The sequence below is a fragment of the Camelus dromedarius genome, chromosome 12 (assembly GCF_036321535.1).
Source record: "Camelus dromedarius isolate mCamDro1 chromosome 12, mCamDro1.pat, whole genome shotgun sequence".
NCBI classification, from domain to species: Eukaryota; Metazoa; Chordata; class Mammalia; order Artiodactyla; family Camelidae; genus Camelus; species Camelus dromedarius.
In genome coordinates this window covers 6,428,839-6,454,031 of record NC_087447.1, presented here as the reverse complement: position 1 = coordinate 6,454,031, position 25,193 = coordinate 6,428,839, and the positions used below count along the sequence as shown (strand labels likewise).

Genomic DNA, 25,193 nt, shown 5'->3' with positions numbered 1-25,193 from the left:
AAGCATGCGCTCTACCACTTGATCTATACCCTCTGCCTAATTTTTATTTTGTATTTCATGCCTTTTGTGTCATGTTTAAGGAATCTTTTCCCATCTATAGAGTAATGGATAAAGAAGATGTGATATATAATGAAATATTACTCATCCATAAAAAGGAATGAAATCTTCCCATTTGCAACAGCATGAATGGACCTGGTGGATATTCTGCTCAGTGAAACAGGTCAGACAAAGACAAATACTGTATATTTTCACTTATGTGTGAAATCTAAAAAATAGAACAAATGAACAAATGTAACAAAACAGAAACAGATTTACAGATACAGAGAACAAACTAGTGGTTACTAGAGAGGAGAGGATGGGAGGAGAGGTGAAATAGGTGAAGGGGATTAAGTGGAACAAACTGCTATTTTATAATAACTTTGTATGGTGTGTAATCTATAAAAATTTCATAGCACCATGTTGTGCACCTGAAACTAATGTAATATTGTAAGATATATTTCAACACTTTTTTTTTAAGAAAGAAATCTGCAGTTTTAGCTCTTGCATTTAGGTCTGTGATCCATTTAGAGTTAACTTTTGTACATGGTGTAAGCTGAGGGGGCAATTTTCTTTCTTTCTTTCTTTCTTTCTCTCTCTCCCTTCCTTCCTTCCTTCCTTCTTTCCTTCCTTCCTTCCTTCCTTCCTTCCTTCCTTCCTTCCTTCCTCTCTCTTTCTTTCTTTCTTTCTTTCTTTCTTTCTTTCTTTCTTTCTTTCTTTCTTTCTTTCTTTCCTTCTTTCCTTCTTTCCTTCTTTCCTTCTTTCCTTCTTTCTTTTTCATACAGCTATCCAATTGTTTCAAGTTGAAAAAACTATCCTTTTCCATTGAATCACTTTGGCACCTTGATTAAAAACCAACTGACTGTATATGTACCAGTGTTCTTTTGGACTCTACTCTGTTGCATATATATTTCTCTTTATGATCTTTATAAATACCACAGAGTCTCAATTACTGTAGCATTATAATATATCTTGAAATCATGTAATACAATCCTCCAACTTTCCTCTTCTTTTTTTTTTCCCCAATCCTTTCCATTTTCTTGTAAATGTTAGAATTGGCTTGTTAATTTCTACAATTTGGGGAGCATTGACATCTTAATATCAAGTCTCTCAGTCCATGATGTCAGGTATATCTCTATCCTTATTGAGGTTTTCTTTAATTTCTCTATGCATTGTTTTGTAGTTTAGGTCTGGCACATCTTTTGTTGAATTTATCCCTAAGTATTCAATATTTTATGGTGTTTTAAATACATTTTAAATTTATGATTGTTACTAGTATATAGACATAATTTATTGTTCAATACTGCATCCTGCAACCTTGCTAAACTCACATTTTAGTTCTTGTGGCTCTTTTGGGCGGGGGTTGAGGGTAAATTCCTTCGGATTTTCTACACAGATGTTGTCTGCACTAAATGCAGCTTTGCTTTTTCCTTTCCAATCTGAATATCAGGATACTTTTAAATTTATTTCTTCCTTCTTCCCTTTCTCTCTCTCTTTCTTTCACTGGCTGGAACCTCCAGTAAACTCGGAATAAAAGTGGTGACAATGGACATTTTTGCCTTTTTCCAGATCTTAGGAAGAAAGCGTTCTCTTTCACCAATAAATAAAATGTTTGCTGCAGGTTTTTTTTTTTTAAATGGTTGAAGTTTCTTTCCATTCCTACTTTTCTAAGTCTTTATCATAATGGTCAACTTTTGTCAAATGCTTTTTCTGCATCTATTGAGATGATCATATTGAACATACATATTTAGTTTAATAAAGTCTTAATGTAAAACAATCATCTTAACTGCCTCACTCACTTGCCTGCGATAAAAACCTTAAAACAATCTCTGGTTATTATCTTACCCTCCTCCACCATCCCAAGTGCTGAACAGAATGGCCACTGAATATCTCAGTTTCACTTATTGTTTTAATTACAGAAATGAGACACTATTATTACTTTAAACAAACCATATTTATTTGGATTTAACTACATGTTTGCCACATTTTTAGTTCATCATTCCTTCTTATAACTCAAACCATCCTTCTAGGGTAATTTTCTTTCCTCTTGAAACACTTCCTTTAAAAGGTGTTTAAGCAGATTTCTTGGTATGAAACTCAGTTTTTGATTATCTGAAAATGGGTTTATTCCACTCTCATTCTGCAAAGGTAATTTTGGGAAGTACACAATTGTAACTTGCTTATTTTCTCTCCGTACTTCACAGATATCCCTCCCCTATCTTGTGACTTCCTTTGCTGGGTTGAGAAAATTGCTGTTACTCTAACTTTTGTTTCTTTATTAGAAAATTGTCCTTTCTTTCTGGTGGATTTTAAGATCTCCTCTTTGTCTCTGATGTGCCACAGTTCCACTAGAATCTGTCTAGGCATAGATTTCTTTCTACTTAACTTCTGTGGGATAAATTATGTTTCCTGGATATGTGGTTTGACGTTTTTTATTAGCTGCAAAAAATTCATAAACATTTTCTCTTTTTTTTGAAGTTGAGGTTATTCTTAATTAATTAATTTATTTTTAACTAAATAATTTTTATTTTTATACAGTTTTCGAAGGTTACTTTCCATTTACAGTTGTTAGAAAGTATTGGCTATATTCCCCAAGTTGTACAATATATCCTTGAACCTATCGTACACCCAACAATTTGTACCTCCCACTCTCCCAACCCTATTTTGCCTCTCCCCACTCCCACTGGTAGCCACTAGTTTGTTCTCTGTATCTGTGAATCTGCTTTTTTTTTGGTTATATTCACTAATTTGTTGTATTTTTTAGATTCCACGTATAAGCGATATCATACAGTATTTATCTTTCTCTGTCTGACTTATTTCACTTAGCATAATGCCCTCCAAGTCCATCCAGGGCAAAAATTTCATTCTTTTTTATAGCTGAGTAGTATTCCATTGTAAATATATAATATATATCTCTCTCCAACTTCTTTAACCATTCATCTGTTGATGGACACTTAGGTCATTTCCATATCTTGGCAACTGTAAATAATGCTGCTATGAACATTGGAGTGCACGTATCTTTTTGAATTAGTGTTTTTGTTTTTTTCAGATATATACCCAGGAGTGGAATTGAGTCATATGGTAGTTCTATTTTTAGTTTTTTGAGAAACTTCTATATATTTTCCACAGTAGCCACACCAATTTACCTTCCCACCAACAGTGTACCAGGGTTCCCTTTTCTCCACATTCTTGCCAACATTTGTTGTTTGTGTTCTTTTTGATGATAGTCATTCTGACAGGTGTGAGGTGATACTTCATTGTGGTTTTGAGTTGCATTTCCCTTTTGAGGTTGAGCATCTTTTCAGGTACCTGTTGGCCATCTGCATTTCCTCTTTGGAAAAATGTCTATTCAGTTCCTCTGCCCATTTTTAATTGGGTTTGTTTTTGTTGTTTTTTTTTTTTGGTGTTGAGTTATATGAACTCTTTATAGATGTTGGATGATAATCCGTTATCAGTCATATCATGTGCAAATATCTTCTCCCATTCAGTAGGTTGTCTTTTTTTGTTTTGTTGATGATTCCCTTTGCTGTGTAAAAGCTTTTAAATTTAATTAGGTCCCATTTGTTTCTTTTTGCTTTTATTTCCTTTACTTGAGGAGAGGGATCAAAAATCCATTATCTCTTAATATATTACCTCTCTTCCATGTTTTCCATATGTTCTGTCTGTGACTTATTAATAAAATGACTAGATAAACCACAGGAAAAATATTTGCAACACATATCCCTGAATAAGTACTTGTATCCAGAATATTTAAAGAACTCCTACAAATCAATGATAAAAAGACAATAAAAATAGCAAAAGAATTGAAAAGAAACTTCACAAAAGAAGATACACAAATATATGATCAATAAACACATACAAAGGTGTTCATCAATAGTCATCAAAGATATGCAAATTCAAACTACAATAAGATACCACTCCATATATACTAGAATACAAAAAGGCTAAAACAGCAAATGATGGAGAAGATGTGAAGCAACTGGAACTCTTGCTGGTGAGAACAGAAAATACTACAACCACTTTGGGGAACTGTATGGCACTTAGAGAGTTAAGTCTACTTTTTGCCCTTTGACCAGCAATTTCTCTCTTATGTACTTTCCCAAAATAAAATTTTAAAAATACATTCACAAAAAAGTACAAGGATGTTAATAGCTTTTTTATAATATGAAAAAGCTGTAAACTACCTAAATATTCATCCACAAGTGAATAGTTATACCAATTGTGGCTTAGTCACACAATGGACTACAGTCTTTGCACTCTGCACCTCCTACTGTGGAAAAGAGGTACAGGGTCTGGTAGGCATTGTTTGGATTTAGACAACAGCACAGGAATTTTACTCTGATCCATTCAGTGAGTGGATTGAAGGCTTCCAGATTTGAGTAGGGCCCAGAGCAAAAGAGAGCTCTATGTATGTGCAGCTCTAAGGTCCCAGGTTCCCTGCCTACCACGATCTAGGAATTGTCAGCCCCATCAAGTTTGAGGTGATATAGTCAAGACTGGGCCTGAGCAGATCCAAAGGGCAGAAGTGAACTTCATGGCCGTATGGTCTGACACCCTCCCCATATCTGTTGCATTATCATCTATCCCTCAGCTCACATAGCTCTTGGGGATTCCCAAGACAAGTTGATTCTATAATTTTACAGAAATGCAAAGGGCCTATCATAACCAAAGCATCTTTGAAAAAGAACAAAGTTGGAGGAAGTACGTTACTTGATTTCAAATTTTGTTTTAAAACTGTCTAAAGGGCTTTGATTAAAGAAAGGTTTATTGAAGTAAAACAAAAAGCTGCAGTAACCAAGAAAGTGGGATATTAGTATAGAGATAGAGATAATGATATAGATAAATATATAGATCACTGGAACAAATCAGAGAGATCAGAAAGGGACCTACATATACATGGCCAATTGATTTTTGATAAGGATACCACGACAATTCAATATGGAAAGGTGAATCTTTTCAAGAAATGGTGCTAGAACAATAGGGGAGAGAGAAATGATCCTTAATCCTTACCTCACACCGTATCTATAAGTGGTTTCTTGTTTCTGCTGATATTTACTCATAGTGGTTTACTTTCATGTGTTTGGCTGTTTGTGAGATCAAAGAATCCTGTAGTCTTAACTGGGCAAGGCTGCCTCCACAGAGGGTTTGCTTCTATTCTTTTAGAAGAATTTGCTCTTAGTTCCAGTGGGGTTGGGGAGCCATAGGAACGCTCAGTTCATTTTAGGACTAATTCAGCCTCTCCTGTGGGTTTAGCTCCAAGTGGGAGTCTCAAAATCAGTGTTTTAACGTTGTTCTTGTTGTGAGAATTTTTAAATGTTGGCCTAACATTGATTGTTTGCTATATATTTAAAAACTGCAACTTTATTGTCATGGTTGATAACATTTCTGCTTTTACAAATGATTCACTTTGTATTAATTCAGAGCTTAATAAAAACATTGTAAATATTGTCTATAAAACAATCTAAATAGTTTTTTTGTTGGAGCTGGTTGTTCCAACAGAGAAGAGTAAAACTAGTCTCTAAACTTCCTTGTTTGGTAAAGGACTTAGAACCCAGTTATCTGTCAGTTTTCTGACATGTATGAGAAATCTCTGTACCAGCAACGGATTTAGTATCTGATTCTATAACTCTCCTAAAAGTGGCACCTTCCCTACCTCTGAATATTGTCCTGCTAGTGATAACTTGGAAGTGTATGAATCAAAAGTCTATCAGATTGGAAAAGTCTGCACTGCTGTGCACCTTTCTGGCCACCAACCAGTTGATTTGCTTCGCATGTGATCTGTCCTAGTTCACTGGGTCCTGGGTGCCAGCCCCCTGCCCTGCCCACTCCAGCACTGTAACAAGAGCTAATGCTTGTTGAGCATTGGCTGTGTGCCCGATGTTGAGCTGAATATTGTACATGGGTGATCCTTTGAATCTAATGCTTACAGCCAGGCTTTAGGGTGTGTGTTGTATCAATAGTTTCTCCATATTACAGATTTGGTAATAGATTCAGAGACATTAGGCAACATGTCCAAGGTCACACAGCTTAATGGAGGAGCCAGGATGTAAACCCAGTTCTGTCTGACTCGAGAGGTGACATCTTGTGGCAGGTACCTACCACAGTGTGGCTTAGGAGCCAAGTCCCAGATGCAGGGGCTGGACAGACCCACAGGGGCCCTTCAGGTTTGCCTTGAAGCATGTCATCTTCCCTAGTGCCCCTCCAGATCCTCCTCTGGTCTCAACGTGGACGGCTCAGGCAATAGGATGCTCGCAGCATCTCTGGCTTGTCAAGGTCCTTTCTGATGTAGGGTCAAAATCTGTCCGCCTTTGGCTTCCATGAGCTGGTCAGCCTTCTGCCCAGGGACCTTATAGAAGACATTAGGCTGCTCCCCACCCTAGGGAATCCCTTCAGATCTTGAGTCACTTGAGATATTTACTGTGCACCCGCAATGTGCCTGGGACAGAGCAGTGAGCAAGACAAAGTCATAAGCCTGGTAGAATTGACATTTTAAAGGGGGAGATAAAAAGTTCCATATTGACAGTAACACACACACACCCTTCTAGCCTTTCTGGATCATTCCAGATTTCCAGATTCGAGACACTTTGGGAATGCATTCCTAGATGAGGTAGCCACACAAAGGACATGGCCTTGGGACTGGCTGTGATGATCCTGTACAAGATGCCCTGACTTGTCCCTGGGGCTTGGAGGGGCCGCAGGTCCAGGACAATCCCAGAGCTTCACTCTGTCCAAATCTTGGGTAAAAAAAGGAGAGAAAAGCTTGCTGTCTCACTACCGTACACCCAACAAGCTGGCAGGGAGACAGGCCAATCCACTGGCCTCTCTACTCTCCCCAAACCCGAGTGCCCCTCTCCCACTCCACCAACTATCTCCTGCACCCACACCCTCCTCCCCTAACTAGGGCCCTAAACTCACATTCTGTGCTTCTCCAGCCCAAAGTTTGCTCCTCTGATCTCACAGCACTGCCTGCCCCCATCCCCATCCCCCACCTTGTCAGTTCTTCCTCCAGGTTCTGGCTTCTTCTACCTCCAAAGTCCCTCTCCAGTCCCGCCATTGCCCCAGACCAAATGTCAGTGCTGTTTCCTGAGACTGCACCTTCCTCTTCCTACTGCCACTCTGCTCTAATAGATATTTGGAATAGACCACTTTGAGACAACATCGCAGGTCACACACACACACAGACACACACACAGACACACACACAGACACACACACACACACACACACTTCCTTTTATCCGATGACACTCCCTCTCCAGTCACTGACTCAGGACACAGTCAAACAAAAGGAGCCACGATCCTGGTTTCCCTGTCATAAACAATAGATCCGGAAGAACGAATGCTCAGATATTGGGCCCATCAACTTACCAGCCGATAAGGGGATAATGAAAGGATGAGGAGAGGAGAGGGGAGCAGCAGAGGTTTCTGAAAGGAGTAGAGAAGTTGAGGTGTCCCCAGGAAGAGCCTGTGTCCCAGTCCCCACGGGCACCCCCCTGGCTGAAGTATAGAAATGAAAAGAGATCCCAGGGGAGGATATAGCTCAGTGGCAGAGCATGTGCCTAGCAAGCACGAGGTCCTGGGTTCAGTCCCTAGTACCTCCATTAAAAATAAGTAAATAAATAAAGACCCAACTACCTCCCCTCAAAATAAAAAATAAAAATAATTAATAAGAAAAGAGAACCCAGAGAGACTGGGTTGCTCAAAGCCCCAATGCCTGTGCTGTGTTTCTGGGCTGGAGTGGGGTCAAGAGTGTCCTCAAGGATGATGGCCAATGGGAGCCCAAGAGTACAATTCAGGGGCTTCACGGAGTCCCTGGGCATCAGGAGGGATCCGGGCACAAGGGAATCATTCTCTTGACCACCAAGAGGCTTGTGTGATCTTGGCATCAAAAGCTGGTAGGCCTGGAGTGGCCCTGCTCTCAGGGTGGGGAGGGCCACGACGCTATTGAAGGGACCGAGCGGACTTTCCATAGGTGCCAGCAGGGACTGGCTGTGTCTTCCCTGGGAATACTGCCTCCTCCTTGCGGAGCGCTCACTACCTGACCCATTATGTGAATGAATCTCATTTAAATCTCTCAAAACAATTTTACAGATGAGTGAACTGAGGTAGAGAGAAGTGAAGACACCCACTCAAGAGCCCAGCGCAGTATTGACAGGGCAGGTATTTTTCCTTATTTTTTAAAATCAATTTGATTAAAATATATTTGCCTACAATAAGTGCGTATTTTGAGTGTACACTTCAGTGAGTTTTGACAAACCTATACAAACATCCCTGTATCCACCACCATAATCAAGATAACCTTTCCATCCTCACAAAAGGCTCCCTTGTGCCTCTTCCCAGTAAGTCTCCACCCCGTGCCCCAGGCAATCAGTGATCTGCTTTCTGACACTTCTTTTTTGCTTTCTGACACTATTAGTTAGATTCATCTTTCCTAGAATTTCATAAAAATGGAATTATGCAATATGTACTCTTTTGTGTCTGGCTTCATATGTCATCTATTGTGAATTTTCCATTCAATTTTTTTGCTTGTCTTTTTTGTTTTGTTGTGTTACCAAGTTTTTAGATACGAGTCTTTTAGCTTTGCAATGTGTGTATTGCAAATATATTTTCCCAGTCTGTGGCTTGCTTTTTCATTTTGCAAATGATGTCTTTCTAAGAGTAGAGTTTAATTTATTTCATCAGTTTTCTTTTCTTTTATGGTTCATGCTTGTTCTGTCCTATCAAAGAAATCTTTGCTCATCCTGAAGACACAAAAATTTTCTCCTGTATTTTCTTCTGGAAAGGTTTATAGTTTTATAGTTATACTTTATAGCTTAATAGTTTTAGTTTTACATTTGGGTCTATGATCCATTTTGAATTAATTTTTGTACAGGGTATGAAGTAAGGATCAAAGTCCATTTTTTTTCCCAAATGGATGCTCAACTGTCCCAGCTTCATTTGCTAAAAAGCCTAACATTTTCTTCTTAAAATTCTCCTGACTCCTTTCTCGCAAATATTGGCTATACATGTGTGGATCTGTTTCTGGACTCTATTCTGTTCCATAGGTCTATGTTTTGACTATGTTTTTATTCTTATCCTAGTATTACACTGTCTTGTGAGTCCTCTAATCTCCTTCTTCTTCTTCAAAATTGCATTGGCTATTCCGGGGAGCACTGGTGAGGATGTGGAGAAGTTGGAACCCTTGTGCACTGCTGCTGGTGCCAGGGTAATGCTGACCTTATAAAGTGAGTTGGGAAATGTTCCTTCTTCTGTTTTCTGAAAGAATTTGTGTAGGATTGGTATTACTTCTTCCTTAACTTTGATAGAATTTACCAGTGAACCATCTGGGCCTGGTATTTCCTTTGTGGGAAGGCTTTAATTTAGGAATTCAATTTCTATAATAGACATAGGACTGTTCTATGTCTAGTTTCTGTTTCCTCTTGAATCGGTGTCTTTTAAAGAATTTGTCCATTTCACATAGATCATTGACTATATTGGCATAAAATGTGCATAGTATTTCTTGTTATCCTTTTTATCTTTTAAAAAGACTTGAATACTAAGAAAAAAACACATATTTACCCATGTAGTTACCATTTCTGGTGTTCTTCATTGCTTTTTGTACATCCATATTTCCATCTGTTGTCTTTTCCCTTTTGTCCGAAGGACTTCTTAAAATTTCTTTTTTCATAACATTTTTTAATTTTAATTTTTTTCTTTTTTTAAAAAGCGTTTTTATTTGGGGGGTTTTGTTTGTTTGGGGGGGGAGCTAATTAGGTTTATTATTATTTTTTTAAATGGAGGTACTGGGGATTGAATCCAGGACCTCACGCATGCTAAACACATGCTCTACCACTGAGCTATACCCTCCCAGCCATAACATTTCTTATAGTGTGAACTTTATATCTTAAAAAGTCTTTATTTTGTCTACATCTTTGAAAAATATTTCTGCTGGGTATGTAATTCTACTTCGTTGATAGCTGTCTTTTTTTTTCCCCAGTGCTTTAAAGTTTTTCCTTCACTGTCTTCTTGCTTGCATTGTTACCAACAAGAAATCTGTTGTCATTCTTATCTTTATTTCATTGTACATACATACGTATTTTTATTCTGACTGCATCTTTTCTTTCTACCACTGGTTTTGAACAATTTGATTATAATAAGACTTGTTTTTTTTCATGTTTCTTGTGCTCGAGGTAAGTTAAACTTCTTAGCTCTGTGGGTTTATAGTTTTCACCAAATTTAGAAAATCTTTATTATTTCTCCAAATATTGTTTTGGAGCGTCTCACTCCCCTCCTCATTCAGAGACTCCAGTCACACATATATTAAAGCACTTGAGGTCCCACAGCTCACTGATGCACTTTTCAACTTTTGTGTTCTTTTTCTCATTGTTTCATTTTGGATAACTCCTTATAATCTTGAAGTTCATTAATCTTTTCTTCTGCAATGTCTAATCTGCCATGAATCCCATTCAGTATATTTTTCATCTCAGACATTGTGGTTTTCATCCCAGGAACTTTGGTTTGGGAATTTTTATATGTTGCAGTTCTCCTTAGTTTCTTGAACATATGGAATACAGTTATAATAATTTTAAGAGTGTCCCTATCTGCCAGTTCTAACATTTATTAGTTCTAGGTCAGTTTCAATTGACTGATTTTTCTTTTCATTATTGGGTCATATTTTCCTACATTTTTGCATGTTTGTAACCAGTTGCTGGATGTCAGGCATTATGAATTTTGCTGTTTGGGTGATTGATAAGATATTTTTGTATCCCTATAAATATTCTGGATTTGTGTTCTGGGACTCAGTTAAATTACTTTGAAATGATTTGATACTTTGGGTCTTGCTGTGAAATTTTGAGGGTTTCTTCCTCACACCGACCAATTCTCTGACACCAACTGCTGTCATTTCAATTTCGACACTACCTATCTGTAGTTAGCATAAAACTCCCAGTTCAAGGGCTTATCCCACAAGATTGCCCCTACTCCAGATGCCAGTTGCAAATGAGATGACCAAGCTACCCACATTTCTGCCTGGCCTTCTACAAATTTGGGGGTTCCTATGACCCTCCCCCCTCAGGTTCAATAATTCAATAGAACAACTCACAGAGCTCAGGGAAGTGTTTTATTACAAAGTTTATTATAAAAGATGTAACTTGGTAACAGCCAAATGGAAGAGATGCATAGGGTAAGGTATGTGGGGATACAGATTTCCTGTGCCCTCTCTGAGCACACCACCTTCCCAGCACTGGGTATTCACCACCCTGAAAGCAGTTAGCATTTTGTTGTTTAGGAGTGTTCATGGAGGTCTCATTGCGTAGGTATGATTGATGAAGTCGTTGGTCATTGGTGATTGAACTCAACCTCTAGACCCTCTCCTCTCCTTCAAGGTTTGGGGAGGGGCTGAAACTTCCAGCCATCTAATACATGGTTGGTTTCTCTAACTACACAGCTCCCATCCTGAATCTATTTAGGGGCCCACTAATAGGTACCTCATTAGCACAAATTTAGGCATGGTTGAAAATGGCTTATGAATAACAGAAGACATTCCTATCAGTCAGTAAATTCCAAGGGTTTTAGGAGTTCTGTGCCAAGAACTAGGACAAAGACTAAATATATATGCATATATATAGATCTCAATAGATAGATAGATGTCAATATAGATATAGATAGGTATATTGACATATAGATTAAGATATAGATGATGATGGTGATGATGATGATTATACCAGGAATCTGTTAGGTGGGACCAGAGTAACATTTAATTTGGAGCTAATTATTCCTTACTAGTGAGGCAAGACCCTTCAAGACCCAAATGCCCTGTGTATTATAAAGTCTTCCATTCTGACTGTCTTTGGCCTATGAATGTCAATTAGGTCAAGTTGGTCAATGGTGTTGTTCAGATCTTCTATATACTCACTGATATTCTTGTACTTGTTCTGTCAATTACTGAGAGGAATGAATTGTGGATTTTTCTGTTTCTTCTTTCAGTTCTGCTAGTCTTTGCTTTATGCATTTAGGAACTCTTATTGAGTGCCTACAGCTAGGATTTTTATGTTTCCTTGAAACAACTCCTTTATAATTATACAATATCTCTCTTTATCCCTGGTAATATTCTTTATTTCAAAGAGAGCTACGGCAGTCAGCCATCAGGTCAAACGGCCAACACTGTGGCTCCAGGTAAGTCTCTTCTTGCCCTCCATATCTACCTTAGATATAAGTCCATAACTCAAAATTTACTGAGACTAGGTACCCCACTGACCAGGCATGATGAATCTCAAAACAGAGATTAAGCTGAAATGCGGAGAAAATTAAGGTTAATCCAAGTATATCATTCATTACGCTAAATGTGAAGGACTGAAGTCTTGCAATAAAGGGTAAACTGCCAAATAAGGTTAAAAACCCAAACCAGCCAAATAATATTGTATTATAATCATCAAACTTGCTAAGAGACTAGAACTTAATGATTCCAACCACTAAAAAGAAAGCATAATTATGTAATCTATATAGAGAAGCTAATTATTGCTACAATGGCAATCATATTACAATATATAAAGGTATCAAATTAACATACTATACACTTTAAATGTGCACAATGTTATATGTCAAATATATTTCAATTTAAAAAAAAACCTGCCAAAAACAGTGTAATATTTGCATAACAAAAGATATATGGATTAGTAGATATATGGAATAGAATCGAGACCCCAGAAATAAACCCTTAAGTTTACAGTCAATGGATTTTAGACAGGAGTGCCATTCAATGGGGAAGGGACAGTCTTTGGTATTGAGAAAACTGGATATTCATATGTAAAAGAATAAAGTTTTAGTTTTTTTCTTTCAGGCATCCTGGAGCCAATGGACGCCTGCCAGAAACAGGACTTCTAAAATGATAAATATGTCTGGAAAGCTATGGTCTAAGGCCATTTTTGCTGGCTATAAGCGGAGTCTCCAGAACCGAGGGAGCACACAGCTCTTCTTAAAACTGAAGATATTTATGCTCGAGATGAAACTGAATTCTATCTAGGCAAGAGATGTGCTTATGTGTACAAAGCAAAAGACAATACAGTAACTCCTGGTGGAAAACCAAACAAAACCAGAGTAATCTGGGGAAGGTAACTTGCGCCCATGGAAACAGTGGCGTGGTTCGTGCCAAATTCTGAAGCAACCTTCTTGCTAAGGCCATTGGACACAGAATCCATGTGATGCTGTACTTCTCAAGGATTTAAACTTGTTGAAAAGTAAATATGTAAAAGTGTGGATTTGCAAAACTTCAATGAGGTATCACCTCACACCAGTTAGAATGGCCATCATTCAAAAGTCCATGAACGATAAATGTGGAGAGGGTGTGGAGAAAAGGGAACCCTCCTACACTGCTGGTGGGAATGTAATTTGGTGCAGCCATTATGGAAAACAGTACAGAGATTCCTAAAAAAAACTAAAAATAGATTTACCATATGATCCAGCAATCCCACTTCTGGGTATATATCCAGAGGAAACTCTTAATTTGAGAAGATATATGCACCCCAATGTTCATAGCAGCAGTGTATACAATAGTCAAGATATGGAAGCAACCCAAATGTCCATCAACAGATGACTGGATAAAGAAGTTTTGGTATATTTATAAATATACCAGGTACAAAACAGAATAAAATAATGCCATTTGCAACAACAAAGATGGACCTAGAGATCGTCATTCTAAGTGAAGTAAGCCAGAAAGAGAAAGAAAAATGTCATATAGTATCACTAATAAGTGGAATCGAGAAAAAAACAGAAAAGAAAAAAAAGGACACTATGAACTCATCTACAAAACAGAAACAGACTCACATAGTAACAGTCTTATGGTTACTGGTGAAAGGGAGTAGGAAGGGATAAATTTGGGAGTTTGAGATTTACAAATGTTAGCCACTATATATAAAAATAGATTAAAAAATGTTTCTTCTGAGTAGCACAAGGAACTATGTTCAATATCATATAACCTTTAATGAAAAAGAACATGAAAACAAATATATGTATGTATATGCATGACTGGGACATTGTGCTGTACACCAGAAATTGACACATTGTAACTGACTCTACTTAAAAAAAAAAAAAGTGTGGATTTGTTCTTTTGTAACAAAAAAGAAAAGAAAAAAAGAATGAAGTGGATCTTTACACCACATACAAAAATTAACTCAGAATGGATCAAAGAAATCTAAATCTATCAAGAAAATCACAGATCAATATTAACAATTATATTTTTCAATATCCTTTTGAAAGACATTTTAAAAAAATGGAATAGAAAGCTGTCCCAGGCTTTTGGATGGTTAGACATAATAGCATAAAATGATCACTTGTCCCCAAATTAGTATATACATTTAATGCAATTTATATTAGCATTCTAATAAGTTTTCTCTTTTGATTGGTTTAAATGATCCTAATGCCTATCTCAAAGAATGCAAGTCTAGGAATAGTCAAAATATATGAAAAAGAATAGTGAGGGAGCCTTCTCTTCCAAGAAAGGGGCCATTATAAGGACACTGTAATCAAATCAATATGGTATTGGCAAAGAATAAGACAGAGTCACGGAGCCAATTTCAGAATATAGAACTGGGTCCCAACCCATTTTAGGATTTAATATATGACACATGTGGTATGTCGTCAATTCAGCAGGAAAGAGTCGTGTTGTGTACTAAGAGGTGCCAGCACACAGCTTGCTACCCATTTGGAGGAAAATAAAATTGGCCCATCTCTTACACCAGCCTCCAAAATAAAATCCCAGAAGGATCAAAGTCTTAAACGTAACCAATAACATAATTTTAAAATCTTGTAAGAGAATTTAAAAGATGACAAGAACTTTTTAACCAAGACTGGAAACCCAGAAGTTACGACAGGAAGGATAAAGCATATTTGACTATATAAAACATTTAAATGGATGTATGCCAAAAGATGCTAGAGACAAAGCAAAGAGACAAAGAATAGATTGAGGAAAAATATTTGCAATGCAGAAAACAATAGCAGCTTAATACTGCTCTGCAAATCACCCTGGGACAAACAACACAACAGAAAAATGAGCTAAGTGTATAAAGAGACAATTCACAGAGGAAAACTCCGATGGGCAACCAATAAAGGAAAAGATGCTTTGACTGAAATGTTGGGAAACACAGATCAAACTTATACTGCTATACCACTTCCCCATCAGTCTGGGAAAAAATTTAAAAGGCTTTAGCACCTATTGGCTGAAGAGGACATGGGAAAACAGGAATTTTCACGTCTTTTTTGTGGAAATGAGATATGTTACTTAAAAAAAAGGCCACTTAGCTAATATTTAGAAAAATAGAAAATTCTTATATTTTTCATCCAAGCCATCCCACTCATGAGACTCCATCTCTTAGATCTATGACAGATTTATTGTAGCAATATTCATGTTGGCATACAACTGAGACCAAAGCAAATACCCACACGTCACTGAGTTCCACTTGTGGAACATTATAGCCATTGAAAAAGAGTGAATTAGAGCTGTAACAGTTGACTTGAAGAGATTTCCACAAGGTATTGCTAAATGAGAAAAGAAAAGTGCATTTGGTACCAACACTTACAGAGACTAAAAAACCAAACAAAAACCACATCCTGTGTATGTACATTAGCACATTTTTACAATTACATTGGTTTATTCTTGATTGTGAGAGTATTGGTAAAATAGGGAAGGATATCTATTAGGGTTTTAATCTGGGTCACAGAGGGGGTCGGTGGGAAGTATGGATGAAGGGGGGGAGAAAGCAAGCAAAAAGGACAAAGGAAAAATAGACTGCATAAAAATCCTGCATTATGACCATGTATTCATCAATTGCTCCAGAGAAACAGAACCAATAGGGTATATATATTTACATTTTAATATACATTTACTTATAAAGATTTATTATATCTTACATATATATATATGTATATTTCTGTCTCTCTCATAAGGAGTTGGCTTATATGATTACAGAGGTCAGGAAGTCCCATGAACTGCCATCTGCAAGCTGGAGGCCCAGAAAAGCCGGTGGTATAGTTTCAGTCCAAGTCTGAAGGTCTGAGAACCAGAAGAGCCAATGGTGTAAGTTCCAGTCCAAGGCAGAAGACTGATATTCCAGCTTATACAGTCAGGCAGAGAGCAAGTTCTTCTCCTCTGCCTTTTTGTTCTATTCTGGCCCAACAGATTGAATGACGCCCACTCACAGTGAGGAAGGCCGCTTCTTTACTTGTTCTGTTGATTCAAATGCTAATCTCATCCAGACACACCCTCATAGACACACCCAGAAATAATGTTTAATCAAATATCTAGGCACCCTGTGATCCAATCAAGGTGATACATAAAATTAACCATCATAACCTCACACCAGTCAGAATGGCCATCATTCAAAAGTCAATGAACAATAAATGTGGAGAGGGTTTGGAGAAAAGGGAACCCTCCTGCACTGCTGGTGCAGCCATTATGGAAAACACTATGGAGTTTTCCTAAAAAAACTAAAAATAAAATAAACTTACCATATGATCCAGTAATCCCACTTCTGGGCATATATTTGGAGAGAACTCTAATTCAAAAAGATACATGCACCCCATTGTTCATAGCAGCACTTTTTACAATAGCCATGACATGGAAGCAACCTAAAATGTCCATTAACAGATGACTGGATGAAGAAGTTGTGGTATATATACAATGGAATACTACTCAGCCATGAAAAAGAATAAAATAATGCCATTTGCTGCAACATGGATGGACCTGGAGATTGTCATTCTAATCGAAGTGAGCCAGAAAGATAAAGAAAAATACCATATTATATCACTTATATGTGCAATCTAAGAAAAAGACACAAATGAACTTATTTACAAAACAGAAAGAGATTCACAGACATAGAAAACAAACTCGTGGGAAGGGATAAATTGGGAGTTTGAGATTTGCAGATACTAATTACTATATATAAAATAGATAAACAAGTTTATACCATATAGCACAGGGAACTATATTCAATATCTTGTATGTATTCAATACCTATAATGAAAAAGAACATGAAAACAAATATATGTATGTATATGTATGACTAAAACATTATGCTGTATACCAGAAATTGACACAACATTGTAAACTGACCATACCTCAATAAAAAAAGACTAAAAAATAAATAAATAAAGTATGATGGGACATTTTAAAAAGTAGAAAATAAAATTAACCATCATAGACCATATATTCATTTATGTAAACTTATATATAAGCTATACATCTAAAAAACATTTCGAATTAAAAAGTCTGCCCTCCGTTGGAGCCATCTCACCTCAGAGGCAAGGGTTTACCCTCCCACTCCCATCAGGCGTTGGCTGAGGGTTGCTTCTGAAGGTGTTCATTTCCCAAATTTCCAGTATTCCCTGTGCTGGGCTGGATAGGCTCCCATGGTCAGAGGAAACCTCAGTCAGAACTCCAGACATCTGCTGTGAGAGACCCTCTCCGTGTACAGACAAATGTGGAGAGGCGGGGGAGGAGGGGCACAGTAGCATCTGATCCGGATGTGTAGCATTTTTGCAACAAAAGGCATAAGTGGGATATCGAAACACTTAACCACACTATTTGTGGTTAGAAGACCTGTTCCTTTTTGGACACTCATCATGTCCTGAATACTGTGCCTGACCTGCACACACATCATCTGCGGGCATTATCTTATTATCCCTGTGTGCAACCAGTCTCTCTCCATGGCTTCAGCCCAGAAACTCTTCTAAAAGAGGTGCAATGGAGATGGGGTCCTCTGTGCTGGTGACATGGAGAATGGAAGGCAGGTGCCACCTCAAAGGAAATTGCTCAGCATAACCAGAGGCCCATTTCCCTTCGCAAACACTTTTTCAACACCCTTCAAGTCCAAATCCTTGGAGCTGTTACAGAAGGGGAGCCCTGGCTTCTTTCTCTGCTAGCCACATTGTATGTGGCTGATGAGGATGGTGACACTGCAGGAGATGGACTTTTATAATGGTTATGTGTAATCAGAGCATAGAAATATTTTAAGCAAAACAGTATATTTGGGGTGAAATAAAAATTTTGAAAAGCCTTCACGAGTCCTCCATCTTCAGGATGGTTCTAGGCAGAGCTCAAGTGAACCCTACAGCTCAGACGACCACATGACCTGTAAAAGTGTGTTCATTAGGACAAACAGAGAACCAATTAATGCAACCTCATAACAACAATGGAAGTCCACTCTTGGGAAGTAGAATAAGGAAATTTCACATAAGCTTTATGATGACACACAGTTCTTACAGGATCTCCTGCTTGGAAGCTGCTGCTGTCGCACTCAGACCGCACTCCCAGTCTGTCTCTCTGCTGAGGTGGGGTCTCGTGCTCCTAGGGTCCCCACCAGGGTTTCTGGAGCAGGGCTGACAGGGGGTTGGATAGTGGATTGGGAAGAAGGGTCTGTGTTAGACTGATGTCTCTCCTAATACCCGGCTTGGTTAAATCCCCAAATTTCTGAGCCTTCGTGGTTCACCTGTCAAATGGGTACAGCACCTAGCCCATTCACAGGGTGACTGTGGGGTCAGATTCATTCCTCCAGCAAATGTTCACTGAAAGCCTCTTTTGTGCAGACACCATGCTAGCGCTGGGGAAATCGTGATGGATGATGCAGAAACTGCCCCTGGCCCATGGAGCGGTCCAGAGGCCTTCCTGGAGGAAGAGCCATCTGAGTTAAGAAAGCATTATTGAGGGGGGGGCAGTCAGGAAGAGCAGTGAGCCGCCAGAGAGAAGGCTTGATGAGGGAAGGGAATGCGTCCTGGACCTGGTTTGAGAGGCGTCAGTCCTTGCCTGTCTCCAGCCTCTAGGGGGCGTCTCTCCCTCCCTCTCTCTGTCTATCTCTCCCCATCTCTCTCCCCACAAATGCCATGAATGATCCTGCCAAAACCATGTTATTTTGTATTTTTCACAACACTTTATGTTTTTAAATAAAAATAACTGAACATAAACACTGAATAGACTTGTACTAAACAAGTTCAAAGGTTTCTGTAAAAAAAACCAAGATATAATAATAATTGAAAGTTTATTATTATAGACCAATATATCACAAGACTATATGTCAATGAAAAGTAAAAAATAATCTCTACCTGATTCCAACATCTGATGATGGAAAAGATTAAAAGAAGGGAAATGAAAAAAGAAAGAAAGAAAGAAAGAAAGAAAGAAAGAAAGAAAGAAAGAAAGAAAGAAAGAAAGAAAGAAAGAAAGAAAGAAAGGAAGGAAATGAGCACATATTAAATGCCAATTAAAGGCCAATTATTGAGAAACAGTATTAGAAATATTTACTATTTAGAAGTTACTATTTTAAAAACGAAAATGTGAAACATATGAAGCATCAGTTTCCCTATCTGATAGTCTTGATGATTGTTTCATAACAAATATCCCAGATGTAAAAGCCTTTCTTTCATTTTGCATTGACCTTGGTCAAATTGTTAAAGAGCCTCCACAAGCAACTTCACATGGGCGTACATGTTCCTTTGTAGACACTCATTTCTTTCTCTTAATGAGCAAAATATTTTATCTGCTAGTTCTGATTTTGGTTTTGCTGTTGAAACCAATACTGTTAATTCAGATTTCAGATCAGTTTCTGGTTTCCTGCTGGAGTATTTCATAACATTCACATCTTCTTTTTTCATTTCTCCTCTTAAATATTCAAAAGAACTGTAGACTTCAGTGAATATTTAAATACTGGAATATTCCAGTGAATATTATGGGGTGGTATTTGAATAATGTAACATATGGATCTTCTGGCAAAATTAGCAGTACTTGGGGGAGGGTAGAGCTCAGTGGTAGACTACATGCTTAGCATGCATGAGGTCCTGAGTTCAATACCTAGCGCCTCCATTAGAAAAAGAAAAAAACATTTATTAACTCTCACTCCCCCAAAATGCAAAAAACGAACAAAGAAACAACAAATATCAACTATGACAATGACATTGGTGATTAAAAAAAAAAGATTAGCAGTACTACACAGAATCTCTTGGTGAAATGACCAATTTATTTACTTATTTTACTTCCAAAGGTGTTATTTCTTGAACACCACTCACAAGATTTATATAAAGAGGACTAGCATATAAACATTCATTTCTATTTTACTTGCCAGAATGACTCATTGATGTGAAATATTCATGCAATAGAATATTATTCAACCTTAAAAGAGAATGAAATTCTGATACATGCTACAACATGGACAAACCTTAAAAACATGTTTCTAAATGAAATAAGCCATATGCAAAAGGAGAGATATTACAGGATCCCACTTATATGAGGTAACTAAAGCAGCGAAATTCTTAAAGAAAGTAGAATAGTGGCTACCAGGGGCTGGGAAGAGGGAGGAATGGGGAGTTAGTGTCTGATGGGGACAGAGTTTATGTCAGGGATGATGAAAAGATTTGGAGATGGATAGTGGAGATGATTGCTCAACAATGTGAATGTACTTAATGCCACTGAACTGTATGCTTAAAACTGGTTAAGATGGTAAATTTTATGCTATGTGTATTTTATCACGTTAAAAAAAAAAAAAGAATGACTCACTGTTATCAGAGACAGGAAAACAAACCCACACTTACAACATGGTCACCACTATGAGAAGTGAGACCGATTCCATCATGATGGCTTCTCACCTACGTAGTCCTATTTTGCTTTTAACCTGACATCCTGACATCAGTGGGTTCTTTTGAAGCAGTAATGTCTCCTGTGGATCGCTAAGCCTTAACTCTTGCAGCAGAATTAGAATACTTCTTTTCCCTGGTTTTTTGACTGACCTTTTTAGGACCAAGAGCAGCCACAAAATTTATGAGGCCTGCTGCAAAATGAAACTGAGGAGTCCTTTGTTCAAAAATGATTAAGAATTTTCAAGATGTCAACAACAGAACATGAAGCTAAGTGCAGTACCCTTCTAAGCTCTGGGCTCTGAGCAATTGCCCTGACCTTACACTCATGAAATCAGCCCTGCTCAGGATTTAGCAAAACACAGAATTGCTGAGAAATGCCAAAAAGGAATTCCCACATAGAGGTGTGAAAGCAGAAGCACGTGGCCCAGTGGCTGCAGCAGGCATCTCGCCATCCTATGGGGAGCCTCCTTGAAAATGAAGCCAACCCACTGAGTTGGTGGCAGGAAGAGAGAGAAGAAAACTCAGAGGGTGATGGTGCCACCTTAGAGCCCTGGGTCCACCAGCCTTGGAGCTGCTCCAGCTCCAGGGAGGTAAGAACTCCAGTTTATTCTTGGTTTTCTGTTATTTATAACCAAGAGTGTCCAGCTGTTGCACATCTTAAAGAAACCCCCTTACTTATCCTTCCAGTCTCTTCTGGTTCCCCTCCAATCACTTTCCTTTTTAAAGCAAAGCAAAACAAACAAACAAACAACAACAACAACAACAAAAAACCCTATAGTTAAACTTTTTTTCTTTCATTTAAACTTCTCTAACTTTTCAGGCAAACTCAAACTCCCCTAAAGAACTGTGTATCTGTGCTGCTTCTGTCTCCTCGACCCCTACACAGTCTGACTTTCTCCCACCCCCACCTCTACAAAGAGTGCCCCCTGAAGTCTGTGATGACCACCCAGCTACTCGCCCAGCCAGTATTTGCCTGCCCTCGCTGCCATCCACTCTGAGGGTTCCCAGATCTGGGCTGCAGATTAAGACCCTCTGCCAAGCAGCCTTCACTCCCACTTTGAATTCAGCCAGCATTTCAGTGGATCTGGATTTTATCAAGCACAACCACAGCACATGCATTTGGAAAACAAGTCCATGTCCATTTCTTCTGAAGAGACAATGAGTTCTTGGAATAAGGATTCTCATTCTACAGGATCCGAAGCCCCCAGGGAGCTGGGGCCCAAATGAACTGCTGGCCCATCTGCTTCTTCCTGCCAGGCCTTTCTTTCTCATCACGCTTTTGGTCATACCTCAGTCTCCAGCCACCTTCAGTCCTGGCCTCCATAGCAGCAAGAACCTTCTAGCTACACTCAGGCTGCTACTCAGGTTGTGTCCCCAACAATATCGTGCCCTCAGTCATCTTTTAAAGCTTTAATCAAATACGTTCTTTTCTTGCTCTGAATTCCCCATTGGCTTCCCATTGCACTTAAAGCAAAGCCACACTTCCTTTCAAAAGTGCCATAAAAGGCAGTGACTGGGCCCTAATGGCTGTCTGATTCCTGGCTCATCACCCCACTCCCCCCGAAAATGGGCTTCCCTCTCCTGGAATACACTGAACTGCGCCTCTACCCCCACCTCCCACCAAGGGCCCTGGTTTGCCTAAACCAGTGGAATTCTATCCCCTCCGCCACAGGGACTGACTGAGGCAAAGGCACGTGCCCTAATATAGGTCAATCCGAGGGAGGCCCAGGCCTTTCCTTCCACAGCTAGGGAAGAGATTTTCTCCTTAGACACGGCCTTGGACAAGAAAAGACACAGGATCCTGTGGGCTTCCCCAAGCCCTGCCTCTTAGTTAGATAAGCTGAAGTCTCCCAGGGCTCACTGAGTCATAGAAGAGCAGGCTCAAGCAGTTGATTAGGACAAGCCTGCAGGCATTGGGGATGGTGCAACTCTGATCACCTATCTCAACAAGTAACTGAGATTATTCCTTCATTTCCCTTTAAAACTTTCATGGCTGCACAGAATCTTTGGAGATGGCTTTTTTAGGAGGGAGGATGCTGGGTCCATCAGTTTGCAGGCACTTTGCTTAAAAGCAACTTTCCTTTTTGTTACCAAGGCTGTTGCCCCCAGGATCATACCCCTGCCCCTCCCTCAACTAGAAACCAATTACTCTTATCTAAGTTTCAGGAAGCAGCTACAGAGAAGAAACAAGAACTGGTTAGAACCAATCGAGTCCAAGATGGTGGAGGATTTGACTTCCAATGGGCATTGAGCCTCATTATATGTTCATTGTAATACATCAGCATGCTAAATGACACGCCCACAGCAGGCACCATGACAGTTCCAAGGCTCACCATAAAAGGTCAATAAGTAGGCGGGGCCCAATTCCTAGAAATCCCCGCCCCTTCCCCAAAACAGTTGGGATAATCCTCCCACTCATTAGCATATGAAATTACCAAGCCCATAAAAACTAGCAATCCTGCACCTCTCAGCCTCTCTCTTGCCTTTTGAGAAGGCCTGCATTCTGTCTACAGAGTTTGTATCTTCTTTTACTTCAAACTAAACACCCCCACACCTCAAGGCCTCTCATCTCTCACCTTTTGAGATGGCCCAAATTCTACCTAAGGAATGTGTATTTCCTAAACCGTTCTCACTTTCCCAGATTGACCCCATGCTCTGGGGCCACCTTTCTTGCCTTCTGAGACACCCTGCGCTCCATCTATGGAATGTGTATCTCCCTGAATAAACTTGCTTTCACTTTGCTACGGCTCGCTATTGGATTCTTTCCTGCATGAAGCCAAGGACCTTCACTTGGCAGGGAATGTCTCAGGGATTCGTCCAGGACCTGGACGTGACCATCCTCTCTTGTCCCATTCTCCTGAAACACTTTGTTAACTGTTCACATCTGACCCACTAGAGCAGGGGCCTCGCCTGTTTTTGCTCAAGCTGCTCCTGCAAGGGGTGGCACACAGTTGGTGCTCAGTTAATACTGTTGAATGACTGATGCCCTGTTCAGCAGCTGTTTCTTTTCTCCTCTTTTCTCTTTACTGTTGTTGTCCTCACCCCCTGGAATGCCCCCAACCCCCTTTTCTGGCCAACACCTACTCATCCTCTAAACTGCATGTCAGATACCGGGTGCTCTGAGACTCCTATCTGACCCCTATCTGGATCTCTGGCCTTGGTTTCCTTCCCATCTTACAAGACTGATCACTCTCTGCAGTAAATGTCAGTTCACACCTCTGGCTCTCCAGTGAGGCCATGTGCTTCATCCATTTGATGATTTTTAACTGAATGCCTACTCTGAGTCAGGCACTATGGAAGCTGGGAAAACAGCCTCAGAAAAACAATACAAATACTGCATTCGTAGATCTCACATTCTAGTGAGGGAAAGACACTAAAAGTGAATAAGGAAAATACATGATTTGACAGCGGGGGATAAATGCTATGTAGGAAGACAAAGCAGAGGAGGAGGGAGATGAGGTGGCGGGATGGGCAGATTTAATCTGGGAGGTCAGAGGTGGCCTCACAGGGAAGGTGACATTCAAGTAGAAACTTGAATGAGGTGAGGGAGCGAGCCAAGTGGATAAATGGAGAGAAAACGCTGCAGAAACGTTCAGCATAGGCCCAGAAAGAGGAATATGCCTGCTGTGTCCTGGAAACACCGAGAGGCCAGTGTGACTAGAAGGTAATGAACAAGTTGGGATGAGAGCACAGGGGTAGATCCTAGCGTGTGTGCTGATGGGCTGAACGTGAGAGAAGCAGAGAAGTTGGATGACTTTGAGGTTTTTAGTTTGAGAAACTGGATGAAGTCATCATTGACAGGGGCCAGAAAGAAGGCGGGAGGAGAAGGTTGGGAATAAAGATCAGGAGTTTGGTCCTGGACATGCCCTCTAGACATCCAAGTGGAGATGCTGGTGGGCAGTGAGAGCTGAGTTCAGGGGAGAGAGATGGGCTGAAGACACAAATATGAGAAACCTCAGCATGTGAATGATATTTAAAACCATAAGCCTCTAGGACCTCATGAACGGAGTGACTGTGGATACTGAGATGAAGCCTGGTACTGAATATGGGGACTGTGAGTGTTTAGAGGTCACAGACAGGAACAGCAATAAGTAAAGGAGATAAGGAACAGCTGGGGAAGTTAAAAGGCAACCAGGAGGGTCTGGTATCCTGGAAGCCAGGAAAACAGTGTATCAAGGTAGACGGAATAACCAGGGGGAAAGGGTATAGCTCAAGTGGTAGAGTGCATACTTAGCATGGACAAAGTCCTAGGTTCAATCCCCAGTGCCTCTTTCTTGAGGAAAAATAAACAAATAAATAAACCTAATTACCTACCCCCTGCAAGAAAAAAAAAATAAAGGAGTAAACAACCATGCCAAAATGCCACCGATAAGAGGACTGAGAAGTGGCCATTAGATGAGGAATCAGGGGGGAGGGGTCACTGGTGACTTTGACAAGGGGGCAGTGACTGAAATTGTGCTAACTGCGACATGCAGCAGTCCCTGCATAAACACTTATTGACGGTTATCAGTGCAATGGCTGATTTCAACAGCCTGCTGATTGGTCCTGTCTGGTCTTACCTCC

The 25,193-nt window shown here is 39.5% G+C and overlaps 1 pseudogene; it reads left to right on the top strand.

Annotated features, from left to right (window-relative positions):
• The first annotated feature begins 12,906 nt into the window (after window positions 1-12,906).
• On the top strand, window positions 12,907-13,237 carry LOC116152098 (large ribosomal subunit protein eL33-like; annotated as a pseudogene).
• Window positions 13,238-25,193: the final 11,956 nt, after the last annotated feature.